Below are 12221 nucleotides of genomic sequence, written 5' to 3' on the forward strand. Positions count from 1 at the left end.
GATGTGCCCACAGGTCAAGCCTTTCTCAACTGAGGTTCCCTCTTTCCTGATGATTCTGGTTTGTCGTGCCGACACAAACATGGCTAAGTGGCCCATATAATTTCTATTTGGACAAGTTTTAGGAGGTCAGTATTTCTTTGTAGTTAGTCTTCCATGGCTTCTGGTTTCCACTCGACAATTTAAGTAAGGAATGATTATTTTCCGCTTCAGCCATCCCTGGCTTGACAGGTGAAGCTCTCTAATAAAAGGCCGGTAGAGCAGAAGCACCCCTGTTTTTAAATATATGTTCCTTTTGAAGGCTTGGTCATTGAGTCTGCTGAAGTAAACTAGGAAGGAACAGAAAAAAAAAGGGGCAGAAAACCGTTACCAGGACCATGGGCACAGGAGTCATGCAAATCTGGGAACACAAAGCCATGCCCGATAGGTGATCTTTAGAGACCCTCCCCACCAAGGGAAGAGTTGGGTGGGTGATGTGGGCGATTTTAGAAGGGTAGGGTAATATCTCTCTCTCTCTCTCTCTCTCTCTCTCTCTCTCTCTCTCTCTCTCTCTCTCAGAAAGGTTAGTTTTATGTATATATGTGTGTGTGTGTGTGTGTGAGTATATATATGGGAGGGTAGTAATATATATATATATATATGAGGGAGGGTAGTAATATATATATATGAGGGAGGGTAGTTACATATTTTTAACATGTATATACACACACAAACATATATATATACATATTTCAAGGCTCATTGGCTACCCCCACCCTAAATATATACATATATTTGTATATATTTATATATCATATATAAATATATTATATATTTATATACATATATAATCTTTACATATATAAAATCTTTTAGTCAAAAGATTAAAGGCCATCGGGGACATTGCTCTTTGGGGACAGGAAGAGAACAGAAGGGGGAAAGGGGTGTCCTTGAGGTTGCTCCAGCTCAGCCTGGCAGTGCGTCATAACTTGTGGTTATTATTTCCTGATCCCTAGCCGTGGCATGGGGTTGTGGGGTGGGGGCATGTTTCAGAAATGGAGACATCAAGAAACAGGCTGGATAGGGAGATGGTGTGGTGAGTAAGATGTTTGTCGTGTACACAGGAGGACCTGAAGTTGGATTCATCTGACCCTGGCGGCAAGGGGGTGGGGTGTAGAGAGGCAGGTTTTGGGGACTCATTGACCAGGGCAGGAGGGAAGGGAATGGGAGGGAGGGAGAGAGAGAGAGGAAGGGAGGGAGGGAGGAAGGGAGGAAGGGAGGGAAGGAGGGAAGGACTTGTGTGTTTTTGCACTCAGCCTTCATGAAGAGTAGACAGCTATAATGAGGTCAGATTTGACAAAGGGACCCTGGTGTGATGCGCATTACACTTGGGGCCCGCAGCAAACTCATCTTGGTCAGACTCTTCTCTGCAGCGCTGCATCTTCAAGCAACTCGTGCTTGCTTAACCGTGCTGTTCCTTCTCCCTGGGTAAAGAGAGGGCCACTATCTGAGGGGAAGGCCTGATCAAAGGACTCCTGTAGATGGCTTCCAAGGTGAGAAGCGACCACCCCCCTCAGCCATGCCCAGCCACGCCCCGGCCACGCCCCGGCCACGCCCCCGACCATGCCCCCCATGCCTCTTGTCTCGATGTCAGGTATCAATTCAGGCCAAGTTAAAGCATTAAGGCAGGTTTACTGTGGACAGCTATTGTGCAAGGACAACACAGGAGGGGGTCATTGAAGACAAAGAGGGAGGGGAGAAGAGAAAGCACAAAGAGAGAGGAGAGGTGGGAGTGGGGATGGGGGGAGGGGGCAGACCATAATGTCTGGAGTATATAGCGGAGAGCCACTGGATGAGAGGATGTCCAGCCCTGGGTCAGAGAGGGCTGGTTATGCCAGCCATGCCCTGTAAAGGTAGGGACCGAGGGATGCTGGGAGAACCTGGAGGCCAGGTCCACTTTGGTATGTTAAATAGATTCTCAGCCACTTGTCCTGGGCCTGAAACCCAACAGTGAGTCCCCTCAGTGCCAGTGACAAACTAGCTGTGTGACTTCATTGCCTCGTTTAATCCTAAAGGAGTTAAGCTAGACCATGCTGTTGATCCAAAAATAGTTAAGGGTACAAATGCTTACTCTGTATAGGTTTCGGATCATAAAGATGAACGGTACTAGTGTTTGTCAGGGTCTTCTGGGACGCACACTAGGGCTAGTGTTCAGAGGTGGGGCTGTGAAGCCGAATCCCTCGGCCGAAAGCTTGAGTTTGACCCAAGTTCACTGTGAATAGTGAGCTGTGATCTCACCAGGTGCGAACAGTGAGACCTGCCCTTGTGGAAAACGGCGGACTGTTTACAATCAAAAGTGATAGATGCAAGGTCTAAGCGGTCTGACCATGCGGGCCCCACGCCCGACTTCTGTAGGTCACTCTCTTCTCCCTGGCTATACATTATAACCCAGCCAGGTGGGCGTTCAAATCCATTTTTGTCTGAACTATTATTGGACTCTGGAGTTGCAAATTAATGAAGACAATCGATTTCTGCCTAACTGTATTTATTGTCGTTTTCTCTTTTAACAGGGGCATGTGCAATGCGTGGGGTGGGGGTGGGGCACAGAAGGGTGTAGCTCAGCAGGGTGTTAGGGAAGCCTCCATAAAAGAGTAGCATTTGGAGTCCAAGAAGAGGTCCCTAAGGGTAAGGAGTTAGTCAGATTGGGGTAGATCCCACCATGAGTAATTCACACTGTCCACAGAAACTCCAGGAGGAAAGAGATGAGCTTGTAGGCCAATAATAGAGAAGTCACTGGCCGAGAAGATCCGGGCTAAGGGATGATGCTGGATGGTGCTGAGAGTCAGTCAGAGAGCAATGAGCTTCCTGCTTTGTGTTTGTGCACTTCCCAGAGACTCTTCTGTGTCATTACATTATTCATGCAATTGCCTGGAGAGTGACGTGTGTGTTCCGGATCTTAGTAACCTGGAACCTCTCTATCTCTGCACACAGCCTCATGCTCTGTACCTGTCCTCTGACAAGGGATGAGATTAGACACCTGCGGCCCACACATCATGCCCGAAAGAAAAACAGCGTAACCGCAAATGAAACGGAACCTGGGTCTGGAAAACCGGAACCGGAAACTGGGTTCTGGAGAGCAGACATGCGTGCTTTAGCCAATAGCGCTTTAGCCAATAGTGCGCGCTAGAGGCTGGAGGAACGGGTTTTTAAAATCTGACTTCCTCAGGAGCTTTATAGGTACCACTGAAAATTATCTCAACTCTCCTCAGAGGTTGAATGAACAGAATTGCCAAGTTGTGTTCCTAAACCCTGGCGATGCTTTTGTCTGGGTGCTTGTGACAGACATGATCCCCAATTTTCAACAACAACAACAAAGTCAATGCTTTTGCAAATTGTATAATCTATTGAACGGATGTGGAAACAATGCCCAGATTCCGATCGTCAGCTTCTTGACATTGAAAGATGACATCTTTTTCAACCTCAGCTATTATCTGAGGTCCTGGGCATGCGTTGGGAGCTTATCTGACGCTGCCCCTGTAGTTTAGCTCTTAATGTCAACCCCTGAAGGATGCTGGGAGATCAGAGGGGCAGACTTGTCCAGGTTTACAGAGCCCAGGAGGCTTCCAGAAAGATGGTCTGAACTGAACACAGGGACAAGCTGAGTTGAGCCAGATGAGACAAACAAGAGAAAGTGTATGTCTCAGGGAGGTGTTACTTCAGGAGTCTGCACGGCTTGGTACAACCATTATGTGAATAAGCTGGAAGGTAACAGAGAAGCCCTGGCAACTCCCAGTGTTCAACTAAATGCTCATACTGTAAGATTATAGACTGATTTCTGGGTCAAAAATGGACTGAATTGGAGGCCAGATTAAATGAGCTATACAGAGGCAGAGTCAGAAGCTTCCAAAGCTGCAGTTTCTTCTTGATCCAGCCGTTGCATCTGTGACCCAAATCAGCTCAAGGGAGGGGCTGAGATGAGAGTGTGAAGTAATAGGTCAGACAGGCTATGTAGAGCAACTACCCAAGAAAGTGCAAACCCAAGATGAAGCCACATGAGGAATCAATCCAACCGAGGCTGTGGGTGGTGTAGCTTCCTCTGAATTTAAATGTTTTCTCTAGGACGGAGGAAGCTGTAAGGATAGATAGAGGAAGTAAAGGAAACTCACAAGGTTCAGGAGAAAATAAAGCTTAGGAGTCTCAGGAAGTTCCTAAAACTCATAAGAGCCATAAGTCTTATGGAGGGTTGAGTAAGAATGGCTCCCATAGGCTCAGGTATTTGAATGCTTAGTTATTAGGGAGTGGCACTACTTGAGAAGGATTAGGAGGGGTAACCTTGTTGGAGGAACTATGTCACTGGGGACAGGCTTGGAGGTTTCAGAAACCCAAGCCAGGGCCAGTGTCGCTCCCTGCAGTTCTGAGTGTCGAACTCTCAGCTATTTCTCCAGCACCACTGCCTGTGTGCTGCCATGCTCCCCATCACAATGATAACGGACTATAAGCAAGCCGCAATTAAATGCTTTCCTTGCTAAGAGCTGCCTCAGTCATGGTGTCTCTTCATAGCAGTAGAACAGTGACCAAGACAAACACCCTCCAGAGGTAGGTCGTGTAAGCAGTAGCACTTCTGGGAAGAGGAGGCTATGCTTGGTCGAGCTGCCTGCAAGGTGATCAGGGAGCTCCAGGCACACAGCTGTACCTGAACCACTTATGTACCTGTAAGCTGTTTTTGTTTTGTTTTGTTTTGTTTTGTTTTGTTTGAAACTGGGTCTTTACATAACCCTGGCTGTCCTGGAACTTACTGTGTAGACAAGTCTTGCCTTGAACTCACAAAGCTCTACCTGGCTCTGCCTCCAGAGTGCTGGGATTAAAGGTGTGAGCCTCTACACCTGGCTACTTATGGCTCTGAAAGTAACCTGGTACCACACTCTGGTTAGTCGCCCCAGTAAACTCCCTGTTCACCAAGGTAGGCATGGGTATGTCATCCACGTCCTTTCTAGGATGAAAGATGTTTATGTCACCACCAGAGAAAGCGTACAACGCCATGGAAATTCCCCAACCCTAAAAGCTGTTACAAACCATTCGAGCTGTCCCATTCAATTGTCCATCAAACAGACAACTGCATAGGTTGCCAAAACAGTAAAAAAAAAATCACAGTGAAATAATTCCACGACAGCAAGCAATTATTGATTGAAATCCAATTCGATCATGGAGAATGATATTTCTGTGTTCGGACCTTTCTATGTAATGTATATAGACCATCCCATGTAATACGCACAAGTTGGGCACCTGCCAGACATCCCAGAGCTTAGAGAGTCAGGCAGGAACTGGAACAAACAGTGTGGGGAGCAGAAGAATGTATCTCCCTCAATTGGATAGGAAGTGTCACCCCCAAAAGGTTCATGTGCTGAAGGTGTGGGCCCCAGTGCTGCAGTGTTTAGGGGTGAGGCTTTAGTGGCTGGGTGATGGCAGCTCTGACTTTAATGAGTTAATCTAGGGAGTCATGACGCAATAGTGTTACCGAGAGGCGGGCAGGACCTCTACCCTGGATACAGTAGCTCAGTGGGGGATGTACTCTAGACAGATCTCTTTATCCTCATCCCTTTCTCCCTTTCTGATCACAGTTAATTGTGACACTATGTCTCTCCATGCTCTACCACCAAAATATTCTGCCTTACTATGGCCCAGGGAACAATGAAGCCAGGCAGTCCTAAATGGAGACCTCCAAAATCGTGAGTCAAAAAATTGGCTTTTTTTTTTTTAAACTGTCTTTCTCAGCTATTTAATGCCCGATTTTTCTTTCCTTCTAATGGCCCATGACCTGTGTCCCTGTCTATCTGGAGAACAAATGCATACCCACAGCTAATTATTACCAGGTCACTTCATCTTCCAAAGAAAGAACCATGCGGGCAACACAGAAGCAATCAGGTTCCCACCATCTGTAGGCACCTTCAGTGCCGACTTTTCTCACGGAACAGATTTACACTCTCCCGTGCAACCTCGAGGCCAGGGGTGTTTCAGATCTCAGAAAATTTGCAGGTTCTTTGGAAGGCCATGTGGTACAGGTGCGTCTTACTTAGCCCTCTCCTTGGGGACAGCCTAAGACAGTAGTCCATAATTAAACTTATTGCCTTTTCTGTAGCAAGGGGTATGAATAGTCACAAGTGCTACAAATTAAGGTCTTAATTTGCCACCACACCAGAAAGAAGGCAATTACCTCGCCAGGCCTTAGACACTGGGATCGCAGCTCATGGGAGATGGGCTGGTTCTGTCACCTTCTTAACCCATCTGATACCAGTCGACAGTGCACCTCCGCCCTCTCTGAGGGCACCTTTCTTCCCCTTTTCATGTTATTTAAAGTTGCAGGCAGGTTTTAAATACTTGTTTAATGACTTTAAAAGAGTCGGGTCTTCCTTCTAGAAACACTTCTTGGTGGCAGTACTGGTAGTGTCCCTTTGAAGACTCTCCTGGTGTGTTGCTATCAAGGGTCCCTTCAGAATTGCTGGGTTATTCTGTGTCTGTCTGAGAGCCTCTCCCTGGAAGATGTGAACAAAGTCTTTCACCTGATGCAGTGCGCACATGCCAACCAAAGGAGAATTCCACCAAGGGCCAACTTCCCAACCAGTGAGCTTACTGGGCTCACATATACAGCACAGGTCAGAGGCTGTTCACAGGAGCATGGGTGACCTCAAAGCAGACACAGCACTACTAAACCTCACCTGGCATGGGCGATGACTTGTCTAGAGAGGCATAGATGGCTCTAATGTCAGAGCCATGTCCTAATTCTTATCCAAATGTTATCTTTAAACATCTCTAGTATGACTGCCAGAGTAATTATTCTCCTTCATCACAAAGACACAATCCCCTCTGTGCAAAGAGAACACTCATAGAGAAAACTGGTTCAAATTCGTGTTTTCAGTTTCTTAAAACATATTAGTGTCTTACACAGCTCCATGGACTCTCCAATCTGAGCAATCTATGAAAAAGAAAAAATAAGGGCCTCTTGAGTTTCAGGAACTAAAGCTAAAATGGACGTTTTAAGCAGTGAGCGACTCCAGCATGTTTCCCTCATCAACTAAATCAATGAGGATTATCAAACGGTTCCTAGGCAACGGACCACTCAAGAATGCTCTGAGAAATGCTTTCTAGTTGCCGACGACTTTCCAAAATAGCATGGTGTGACATACAGTTGATTGTGCCAAGAAATAAAGTCACTAAAAAACAGGGTCCGGCAGAATGCAATGGATGCTTCACACAGGGACCGGAAAGCACTTTATTCGTTGTGGCTGTTGAGCCCATGTTCCCTGGCAGCCCTGGTGGCGGCCACCGCTTCATGTCTCATGGACTTCACCTGAGAATTGGTATTGTTATTTACACGCCTATATCCGCAGCAGTGGTGTTTATAATAGCTGAAGCATAGAGGAAGCCCGGTGTCCACCGAGGAATGAACAGAAAGGCACAATGGGGCATAGACAACGGAATGAATGTTATTCTGCTGTGCAAAAGGAGATTCTGCCCTGGGTTGTACCGTGTGCGAGCTGCGAGGACTCCGAGCTAAGTGAAGTAAGCCAGCAATAGAGGGATAATGCTGTAAGATTCTACTCACGCAAGGTATCCAGATGAGTCACAGTCGCAGGGGCAGAGGGAAGAATGGAGGTTAGCTGGGGTGGGGGCAGAGAAGAAAGTGAGGCTAAAATTGTCAGCGTGGGAAGATGAAAGGGACCCTTAGAGGTAGGAGCTGGTGATGACGTTGAGACAACGTGAACGTCCTCAACACACCTGGGATGTAGATGTAACAGTTAAGACCATAAACGAGGGGCTGGAGAGATGGCTCAGTGGTTAGAACACTGGCTGCTCTTGCTGAAGACCTGGGTTCAGTTCCCAGCACCCACATGGTGCCTCTCACAACCATCTGTAGCTCCAGGGCATTCAATGTTCTCTTCTGACCTACTTGGGCATCAGACATGCATCAGAAATTCTCGTGGGGAACATACATACACATTCAGGTAAAATGGCCATACGCATAAGATTATGAAATAAAAATATAAAAAATGTAAACATGGTAAAGTGTGTATAAAGGCCGCCACGCTAAATGAAATAATCCAAGCACAAATGGACAGGTTCTATCTTTTATCTTTACATGAGGAACCTACAATGGTTAAAATTCCTAGAGCAGAAGCAGGCTGGTGGCTGGGGAAAGAAGAGTCAGGAGTTGTGGTAAATAACAGAGCTGTCATTTGGGAGGTGGAGGGCGTGGGAGGTGGGTGGTGGCCACAGTTCCTCAACATCGTGAATCGCTTAGCGTGATTTTATGAATCATCAGGGGACGAAGGAGACAGTGATCGGAAAAGCTGTTATTGTGCAAGCATTAGGACCCAAGGTCAATTCCGAAACCCACTGAGGAGTTTCTGCATTTGGTGCCATGTGCTTGAGACCCCAGCACTGGGAGGCAGAGACAGGAGGATCCCTGGAGCTTGCTTTCTACCCAGCCTTGCCTGATAGGTGAGTTCGAGACCAAGAGAGAGACACCACCTCAAAATGGACAAACAAACAAACAAAGGTGGACAGTGTCTGATGAAATGTACCCAAGGTTGACCACTGACTTCCACACATGCACACACACACACGTGAGCACACGCACACCCCCCACCCCCACCACAAGCATGCACATGCACAAAAACACTTAAGTGGGAAAGTTCATGTCACGGATATTTTACCACAACAGAATACAAACAGGCAAAAAACAGAACCCAACAAATTTCTTATGTAGAAAGGATGACTTTTTGGCTTTTATTTTTCAAAAGCGTTTGAAGTTCTAACAATAGAACGGGGCATCGACACATGACCTAAGCTGGAGAAACCCCTACTGAAAAGTAAAAATGGAATCCATTGCCTCAGCTAAGGAGCTCTTGAGTCCGTCCTGGAGCTGTTTGTTTTCATGTGCGAGCCCTCTGAACTCGCCATGGTGAGGGCTTTGAAAGGGGAAGATTACTGAGTCTCAGCCTTGACAAACTGGGACACAGACTCTTTTATAGAATCGGATGCAACTGGTTTCATCTGGATCCTTTCTCCACTGCCTTGTTGATAAATCAAAGCAGACACCATGTCAAATGAACTTCGCTCACAGCTGTTGCCAAATTGCTAAGTTTCACGACGACCAAATTTATCTCCGCAGACCATTAGCTCTGGCTTTTCAGCCATGGGGATGGTGTTTATTGCAGAGTCTGTGTTCACAGTGTGGGGGAACCAAGCCCTGGTGACTTGCAATGTGGGGAATCATTTGCCAGGTACCTCCCTGCTGTCTCAGGGTGAGTTACCACAAGTCTTCTCAATCTTAGCTCTATCCCGGTCCAAAAATCAGGGTCTGGGAACCACTGTCCTAAGACGGCGTAATCCCTTACACGAAGTCTTTGTGAATAATAAAAATTGGCTCATCAATGAAGGGCACTCGCTGCTCTTGAAGAAGACCCGGGCTCCACGTTCTGCAGTCGCGTGATGCCTCACAGCCAAGCGTAATTCCAGTTGCAGGGGATCTGAAGCCTTCTTCTGGCCTCTGAAGGCCCAGGCTTGCAAGTAGAACATGAACATTCGTTCATGCAGGCAAGTGCTCATACACATGAGACGAATAATAACTTTTTAAAAATTCAAAAATATGTATCTTTAGCAGGGTGTGGCTGTGTACATAAGGCCACATCTTGAATGTAGACCAGGCTGGCCTCAAATCCAAAGAGATGCTTCCCAAGTGCCGGAACTAAAAGTGTGCAACACAAACACACACACACACACACACACACACGCACGCACGCACACACAATTTTAATTTATTTAAATTTTATTTTAATACATAAAACATTGTGCATCTATGTAGTGCTTCATATAGCCTTTCAATATGTTTAACTAAAGTAAACTCAGGAGGCACAAAGAGGTGGATCTGTGTGAGTTCGAGGGCAGCCTGGTCTACATAGTAAATTGTAGGCTAAGCCAGAGCTACAGAGTAAGACCTTGTCTTAAAAAGCTTTGTGTGTGTGTGTGTGTGTGTGTGTGTGTGTTGCACACTTTTAGTCCCAGCACTTGGGAAGCATCTCTTTGGATTTGAGGCCAACCTGGTCTACACAGCAAGTTCAGGAACCAAAGCTCCTGTATCAAAAAATTAATGTATATGTATATCTTTGGGGTTTTTTTTGTTCTTACGTTTTATTTCCTTAAAAGGTGGCAATGTTTCAGTGATGGTTCGCATCTCAAGCCTACCTGACTCAGTTCTGAAATGATGCTCTGAATCGATTGCTATCTAAACTCTATTTGGTTGAGTGGTTGGGGACACGTGAGTGACACGGTAGCACATCAGCCTTCTTGAGAGCTCCCCTTCCAGAGCAGGCAGCAGATGCTCTCTGGAGCCTGCTGTATCCTTCTAGCTTCTCCAGCTGTTGGTCACCGGTAACTGCTATCTCGTGTATCCCTCTCTGGGTGCTCTTTCTCCAGGGATGGGGTAGGAGGCACATATCCAAAAGTTGGTAGGTAGGAAATGGTATGCCAAGGCCTTGTCACCTTAGTTTATGGTGATTCCCACCCCAGAACTTGCAAGGGAGTGTCAGAGTCTTTGCTACCACGAGTCCTCAGCTGGCCTCCTCCTCTCCAGACCCTCATAGATGTTGGCCTCACTTACTACCCAAATGGAAAGACTGTGTCATAGCCTACAGCATTCTGCATACCCTCCACCACAATAAATACAACCACCAGGGAAGAAGTTTCCTGTTGGAATGTGGTTGTCTGCATCCTATAACCAAAGCGTGTGTCATCCTCAGGATAGCGTCTTAGAAGCCCATTCTTGTGGGCAAGCAGTGAGCTTAGGACATTATGTGTGTGTGGCATGCACTTTATCAGCCAATCTCAGTCCTATACCCTTTAACTTCATCTCAAATTGCATCTTGTGAAGCTGGTGCCATCTATGCGTCTCTTTCTTGGTTCACAGACAGGGAGGGGGTGAGAGCCTGGGGTTATCACCTTCTTCATGCCTGTGGTCACTTTATAGTTGTGGGTGAGAGATTGGTACAGAATGGGTCTTATCTAATGAGACCGAGATGGGCCTCTCTCTCCGGGCTCCTCTGAGAACAGGATAAATACAGCAGGGAAGGCTGTGAATTCAATTGAGCTAATTCGAATTTTATGCCATTTAATTTTAATAGGAGATGATTAGCTCATAAATAACACTCTTAACGAGTTGGAATGCAGATGTGTGAGAGCCAAAGTTGAGCCGAAGACATTATTTCAACATCATTTAATCTGATTCATCCTAGGAAGAATAGAGAAGGCATTTTTAGTGGACATCCAGACAGATGAAATTCTAATAAACCTGGGGTCTTAGTCAGTGTTCTATTGCTATGAAGAGACACCATTGACAAGGCAACTCTTGAAAAAGAAAGCATGTAACGTGGGGCTTGCTTACAGTTGCAGAGCGTTAGTCCTTTATCATGGGGGCGGGGGGAGCATGGAAGCACACAGGCAGTCGAGGTACTGAGGTGGTAGTTGAGAGGGTTATATTCTGATCAACAGGCAGCAGGCAGAAAGTGGGGATTGGGAGAGAGACAGAAAGATGGAGAGATAGAGAGACAGAGACACAGAAAGGCAGTGAAACAGAAACAGAGACTGGGAGACAGACAGAGACAGAGACAGAAAGAGTCACAGAGAGACAGAGACAGAGAGGCTGTGAGCTTTTAAAGCCTCAAAGCCCACCTCTAGGGACATATCTCCACCAATGATGAATCCACTCCAACAAGACCACAATTCTTAATTCTTCCAAACAGTCCATCAACTGGGGACCAAGCATGCACCTATACGAGCTTAAGGGGTCATTCTTCCTGAAACCACCACACTGGGTCTGGCAGAGTGGAACACTGCCCCATTAACTAATGACTATACCATCAGCATCTTTGAAGCAGAAGTTTCGCTATCACAGGTGTTAATGCTTCTCTTTTTCCACCATCGATGCCCCAGGAGCCAGAAGCAGGTAGGACAATGGTGGCCACACATGGACTGCCCCGCTGTGATTTCTACTATTCACTTTATTCCTCACTAACTTATGGTCTCTGAGAAGGCAGGAATGAAGTGGAAACTTCTGGTTTCTTTGGAAATTCAGTTTGTGTCATGTTATATTTTTCAGGAAACTATCTTGAGAGGATGTTTTGCTGAAGCAGACACGTGAGAGGGCATAGGACATTTTGATGGAGGGCACGTGATGCTCAGAAAGAATATAA

This window comes from Rattus norvegicus, chromosome 12, assembly GCF_021556685.1.
Source record: "Rattus norvegicus strain SHRSP/BbbUtx chromosome 12, alternate assembly SHRSP_T2T, whole genome shotgun sequence".
Taxonomy (NCBI): Eukaryota; Metazoa; Chordata; class Mammalia; order Rodentia; family Muridae; genus Rattus; species Rattus norvegicus.